At 49.5% G+C, this 7,051-nt stretch overlaps 1 long non-coding RNA gene across 1 annotated transcript in view; it reads right to left on the reverse strand.

The window, feature by feature from the left end:
- Nucleotides 1-7,051, reverse strand: part of LOC123371059 — a 136,145-nt gene that overhangs the window by 90,388 nt on the left and 38,706 nt on the right. The window lies entirely within an intron of this gene.

Genomic DNA, 7,051 nt, shown 5'->3' on the forward strand with positions numbered 1-7,051 from the left:
GGCTACTGCCTCAATTGCCCTTGCTTTCACACCCAGGGATTTACCCAAAGTGTGGTGCGGCTGCAATTGTGCAGATTCCACTCACTCAGACCGCAGGGACAGGAACCCCTTGGTTGGCCGATCCCCGGACGGAGATGGCACCCAGACTCAAACACTCCACAGGAAGACGGATAGACACAGAGACAGAACAGTCCTCAGTCCAGACAAAACACAGAAATAATTACCTGACCAGATTCCTGATGTCAGATCCCGGGATCCCTACCAGAACAGAGTGGGAACCAACAGGTTCAATGGCGTAGACTTCACTGTGGTCGTGCACCTTTCTGTTCTGGTGGAGGACCGCTCGGGCCAAATGCCCAGGTGCCGGCTGCCACGGTCGTCCTACAAAAACAGTCAGGAATCACACAGCCCTAGTGAAGACGGTTGCCATCTCGGTGGAACCTCCAAATTGTCAAAGTTAGACTCAGGACTCACAGTTTGTCAGACCACTCTGTTTTATTAGCACAGCGCTCTGCTAATAACACCCAGATAATGTGAGCACCATGCAAGACACAAACTATCTTATTTATACAGATAAAAGGGTGAGAACTTAACAAGGTAACAAAGGAAGCAGAATCAGATAAGTTTACCTGGGCTAGGCATGCATATCTTATTTCCTTACTAACTATTACCCATCTTCTGTTAATGTTTCGCCATTAGCACCATTGTTTATGCCTAATGTTTCTTTTCCTGGCACCTGTATTTCAATATTTCTTATTTCTGCTTAAAGGTACATACAACATTTCTTTAATCCATTCTTATTTTTACAATATAATTCATTCTACTTTCACACAGCCCACCCCCCCCCACCTCCGCAGCCCGGGCGGCCCGGGGTCTTTTGCACTTTGGCATCTCCTCCAACACCCCTGCAGGGGGCGCTGGTTCAGGGATGGTTCTGAAAGCTACTCCCCATACACTGAAATCTAAAAAGAGCTGATAGCTGGGTGCTCCCATTAGGCTAATGAGGCCTAGGGTGTAATTTAATTCCACACTGATCACCATGGTGTGCGCACAGGCGTAGCCACCGGTGATTTTTAATGGAAGAGAACTCAGTGCTGGAGAAAGTCGCTGTGTTGTCAGCCTGGGAGCCTGAAATCCTCCGTTCATCCTCAGCACCAGCAGAAATGGCACCAGCCAGCACTGCAGCTAGTACTTACTGCAGCGATCTTGAACTGCTGCTCGCACTGCACTGACATTATCCAGCCGGATCTGGATTTCTCCATACGCTGCACTGACGTTACCCAGCTGGGCTTTCATAGAATCATAGAATCATAGAATCTCAGGGTTGGAAGGGACCTCAGGAGGTATCTAGTCCAACCCCCTGCTCAAAGCAGGACCAAACCCAACTAAATCATCCCAGCCAGGGCTTTGTCAAGCCTGACCTTAAAAACCTCCCTAGGGAACCCATTCCAGTTCTTCACCACCCTACTAGTGAAAAAGTTTTTCCTAATATCCAACCTAAACCTCCCAAACTGCAACTTGAGACCATTACTCCTTGTTCTGTCATCTTCTACCACTGAGAACAGTCTAGATCCATCCTCTTTGGAACCCCCTTTCAGGTAGTTGAAAGCAGCTATCAAATCCCCCCTCATTCTTCTCTTCTGCAGGCTAAACAATCTCAGTTCCCTCAGCCTCTCCTCATAAGTCATGTGCTCCAGCCCCCTAATCATTTTTGTTGCCCTCCGCTGGACTGTCTCCAATTTATCCACATCCTTCTTGTAGTGTGGGGCCCAAAACTGGACACAATACTCCAAATGAGGCCTCACCAGTGCTGAATAGAGTGGAATGATCACGTCCCTCGATCTGCTGGAAATGCCCCTACTTCTACAACCCAAAATGCCATTACCCTTCTTCTGCACTTCATCCAATAGCTGCAGAGCTAGAAGAAAGTCACAGCGACGTCAGTGGAGATGCAGAACACTTGATTATCAGCACATGCAGTAGAGCAGCACCTGCAGGCCCCTGTGTGCCAGGCGCTGTACGGACAGGAGGGGACAGTCCCTGCTCTCAACAGCTCACAGCCAAAATAGACGCGAGGTGGGAGAAATAAAGGATGATTTTACCGATGGGGAACTGAGGTGCAGGGAGACGTGCCGAGAATTTGAAACCAAGGTACCTGAATCCCAGCCCAGCTCCCTAGCCACACAGCCATGCTTAGCCTTAAACCACAGCCCACAGTCAACCCAGGGCACAAGGAGATGAGCAGTGCTGCCTCTCCCCCGTTTCCTCCTGCCTCTGGAACGCCGAGTGGGTCACCTGCAGCCTGCAGACAAACTGGGGCTCCAGGAATGTCCCTGGGCCTGAGCCATGGCACCAGGATCCAGGCCTGGATTTGGAACCCGCCAGCGTTCAGGTCTGGTCAGTACCAGGGTGTTGGTTCAGGCCCATCTCCTGTTCATGTGCGGCATAAAAATCTCAGCCACATATCGGGTTTTACACTCAGTCACTTGCCAGAAGGTTAATAATGTTTCCTCGGCCCAGTGCCAGCTGGACAGCTGGAGGGCGCTCTGATCCCGTCAGTGCGATTCTGGTTGTGTGAGATATGCCCAGAGCCCCAGAAAGTGAAAGTTCAAGACCCAGATTGTGATCTCTTCCCGCAGGGACTGGGGCTGCCTACGGGTCTGTGCAGCACTCAGCCCACTGTGGCTGCTGCTGTATTAAACACAGATCATCCCTATTCACACCAACAGAACTGGGTTTGCCTTTAGCACATTTCCAGGATCACCCATGATGTCTGTCTGGGGAGGGGAGGGATAGGGTCCAGAGTGACCTAGACAAATTGGAGGATTGGGCCAAAAGAAACCTGATGAGGTTCAACAAGGACAAGTGCAGAGTCTTGCACTTAGGACGGAAGAATCACATGCACTGCTACAGGCTGGGGACTGTCTGGCTAAGCAGCAGTTCTGCAGAAAAGGACCTGGGGTTACAGTGGAGGAGAAGCTGGATATGAGTCAGCAGTGTGCCCTTGCTGCCAAGAAGGCTAACGGCATTTTGGGCTGTATAAGTAGGGGCATTGCAAGCAGATCGGGGGAAGTGATTATTCCCCTGTATTCAGCACTGGTGAGGCCACACCTGGAGTATTGCGTCCAGTTTGGGGCCCCCACTACAAAAAGGATGTGGACAAATTGGAGAGAGCTCAGCAGAGGGCAATGGAAATGATCAAGGAGCTGGGGCACATGACTTACGAGGAGAGGATGACGGAACTGGGCTTATTTAGTCTGCAGAAGAGAAGAATGAGGGGGGATTTAATAGAAACCTTCAACTACCTGAAGGGGTGTTCCAAAGAGGATGGATCTAGACTGTTCTCAGTGGTGGAAGGAGACAGAACAAGGAGCAATGGTCTCAAGTTGCAGAGGGGGATTAGTCCTGCTTTGAACAAGGGGTTGGACTAGATATCTCCTGAGGTCCCTTCCAACCCTGATATTCTATGAGTCTATATGATGAAACAAAAGCAGGGCCAGTAACCTGAGTGAATTTAAATTTCCTGTATGAAGAGTGTGATTCAAATACTAACTGGCCACACACCAAGTCGTGCTGAGAGCTGATGGACTCGCACTAAGCTGGCTTTGCTCATTTCTATCCAGGAAGTCCTGCGGCCTGCTTGGCACCGATCCTGCAATGTCCATGCTGCTCACACATCTGACTACCTGGGCTGTTAGGCTCGGCCCCAGCTGCAGTGTAGATACACCCTTAGCCTCTCGGTGCCTCAGTTCCCATCTGTACAATGGGCTCCGTCTCCCAGGGGTGTTGTGAGGATAAATACATCAGAGGGTGCCAGGCGCTCAGAGACTGCGGTGATGGGGACCGGAGAAGTCCCCGTGCTAGAGAAGGCAGAAAGCGCACACCTTGCTCCCCCACTTACTGTCCAGCTCCTTTGAGGTGTCCAAGGTGGTGTTGGGCTGCAGAGAGGCTCTGATTGTATGAACTGCTTTGTCCACATCTTGTAGCCTTTTCTGTCCCTGGAAATCTAGGAATCACATGGTCAGGGGTCAGAGCACTTCATTAGCAGAGAAAGAGAACAGACTCTCGGCGGGTGGGGAATGATTTGCTGTCTAATCTATGAGAGATTTTTACCAACTGTGCAACACGAACACCAGAATCAGGAAAATCCCCCCCCCAGGAGCCTCACTGACATTTAGCCTCACGTCCGCATTGGGCAGGGGGAACCCCAGAATATTCCCTGGAACCCCCACTCTGCGAGTGCACATGACACTGTTCCTTTGGGGGGTACAGCCCGTGTCCTTGGCACGCCCAGCCAGGTCCATGGGCCGTGCAGAGAGGTGTGGCAGAGCCAGCGGCTCACCATTTCGCTAGCCCTCTCCATCCCCTGTGGGGTAACTGCAGCCACAGACACACCTCAAGAGAGCAGCCGTGTGCTCCCCAAACACTGGCCCTTGCATGATTTCCCCTCCCCAGCTGCAAACCCATGATAGGGCCAGACATAATCTGGCCCTAAGTATCTATAGAAACACTCCAAGAACCTCCAAATCTCCCCGGCTCAGCAAGGTGGATGTTGTTGTCTGTCCTGGTGGGGAACCACCACCTGAATGGATGCTGCGGAGAGACTGGATCGCCACCCTCCTGCCCCTTCCATTAATAGAAACATTACATCCATTTTGCTTGTGTTTAGAAACAAGCACCTGGAATTGAACATTGCGCTTGGGTGGAACTTACACATGACGGTCACTGCAATGAGGGAGGTGCCCAGAGCCACACTCAGAACAACGGGCCGGGCACAGAGGATGTCTGAGGTCTTGCGAGATGGCGCAGCTGGCGTCTCAGGAGGTTTCGCTTGTGGGGAAAAAGAGGAATATTTCCATGGGAGCTGAAGCCCATCTAAGCTCTGCACTGCCAGGCTCACCCTCACTAGTGAGGAGACATCCCAGTCGATAGAAAGCCAAAACCACATTGCGCTTATGTAGCTATTGTTGAGGCCAGGAGCTCCGTACAATTGGAAGAAGGTTTGCAGTTGGATGGATATCTACAGTTAAATATAAGGGATTAAAAACCCTCCGGGGGCATCACCCAACCATTACCTGTGTGGGCTTAGGCAGAAATGTCCCCTCAGGGCAGCTTTTTCCCATAACGGCCCCATTATGGGGTTTCTTTCACTTTTCCCTGAAGCATCTGGAACTGGCCACCATCAGGGGCAGCTCACTGGGCTGGAAGGACCATGGACCTGCCTGGTAAGGCAATTCCTGTGAATCTGGGAGGCAGAATCATAGAACCGCAGAACTGGAAGGGACCTTGAGAGGTTACCTAGTCCAGTGCCCTGCACTCATGGCAGGACTAAGGATTATCTAGACCCTCCCTGACAGAAGTTTGTCTCACCGTCTCTTAAAAATCCCCAATGATGGGTTTCCACAACCTCCCCAGGCAATTTATTCCAGTGCTTAACCACCCTGACAGTTAGGAAGTTTTTCCTAATGTCCAACCTAAACCTCTCTTGCTGCAATTTAAGCCCATTGCTTCTTGTCCTATCGTCAGAGGTTAAGAAGAACAATTTTTCTCCTTCCTTCTTGTAACAACCTTTTATGCACTTGAAAACTATTATCATGTCCCCTCTCAGTCTTCTCTTCTCCAGACTAAACAAACCCAATTTTTTCAATATTCCCTCATAAGTCATGTTTTCTAGACCTCTAATCATTTTGTTTCTCTTCTCTGGACTTTCTCCAATTTGTCCACATCCTTCCTGAAACGTGGCACCCAACCCTGGACATAATACTCCTGTTGGGACCATATCAGAGTGGAGTAGAGCAGGAGAATTACTTCTCGTGTCTCGTTTACAATACTCCTGCTAATACATCCCAGAATTATGTTTGCTTTTTTTGCAACAGTGTTACACTATTAACTCATATTTAGCTTGTGATCCACTATGACCCCAGATCCCTTTCCGCAGGACTCCTTCCTAGGCAGTCATTTCCCATTTGGAGGACTTTGCATTCATATTTATTGAATTTCATTCTATTTACTTCAGACCATTTCTCCAGTTTGTCCAGATCATTTTGAATTTTAATCCTATCCTCCAAAGCACTTGCAACCCCTCCCAGCTTGGTATTGTCTGCAAACTTTATAAGTGTCCTCTCTATGCCATTATCTAAATCACTGATGAAGATATTGAACAGAATCACTTCCGATGAACTGAGAACTGACCCCACGTCTCCCCATAAACTGACTCAGCTCTTGAAAAGTTCCCGCACGCGTTTGGTTTGTTTGGATAAGCTGGTGGGGTTCGGGTCTCAGTGAGAGATGGGAGCGCAGCTTGCACACTCCTCCCGTGAGGAACGAAAGATGAAGACCAGACCAAACCCCTCCTGTCCACTGCACGTGCTGCTGCTCCCTCCTGGGCTTAATTTTCCAAGAGCCCGGCTGAGCTGTAGGTCTGTTTTCCCAGGCCAGCCAGTGCCAAGAATTGGGAGTCCAAGAAAACAAGGCAAGTTGGTATAATGGAGTCAGCATGTGTTGTCCTTACCCGGAGGCTGGAGAGGTGCTTTTCCAATATTCACATTCATATAAATATTTTTGTCCGCCATTCTCTGTCCTTCCCTGTGAGCTGAACGCTTGATAAATGGTTTCCTTTAAGCAGCTGTTTCACAAAGGCTGGTTAACACATTTGAATATGCCCAGATATGGAAATGGACAGCAAGCTCTGTAATTGGGAAGGTGAAAAGCCTCAGGCCACAGAGTTTAAGGCTGGGCTTGCATGTAGCCTTTGAATTAAATACAAGAGAGAGAAGCCATGCTGCGTGCTAGGCAAATACCATGGGCCCATATTCACTTTAATATTAATAATCTTATAAAAAAGGGACATTTCCCTGCTAGGGCACTGATCTGTCCCATGTCAACAATGACCAAACGTTGTTCCCATCTGAGAGCTCAGTGGTGTCCTACATGTATTGAGTTGGTGGCTCTCAGTCCCATTTCTAGGGGACAGGTGTCCACATCACAATGGAACCATCACCGCAATTAATATTATTTGTCACCTTGTTGGCAGTTCCCATGGAAAGTCAAC

The sequence above is a fragment of the Mauremys mutica genome, chromosome 5 (genome assembly GCF_020497125.1).
Source record: "Mauremys mutica isolate MM-2020 ecotype Southern chromosome 5, ASM2049712v1, whole genome shotgun sequence".
In the NCBI taxonomy this organism is placed as follows: domain Eukaryota; kingdom Metazoa; phylum Chordata; order Testudines; family Geoemydidae; genus Mauremys; species Mauremys mutica.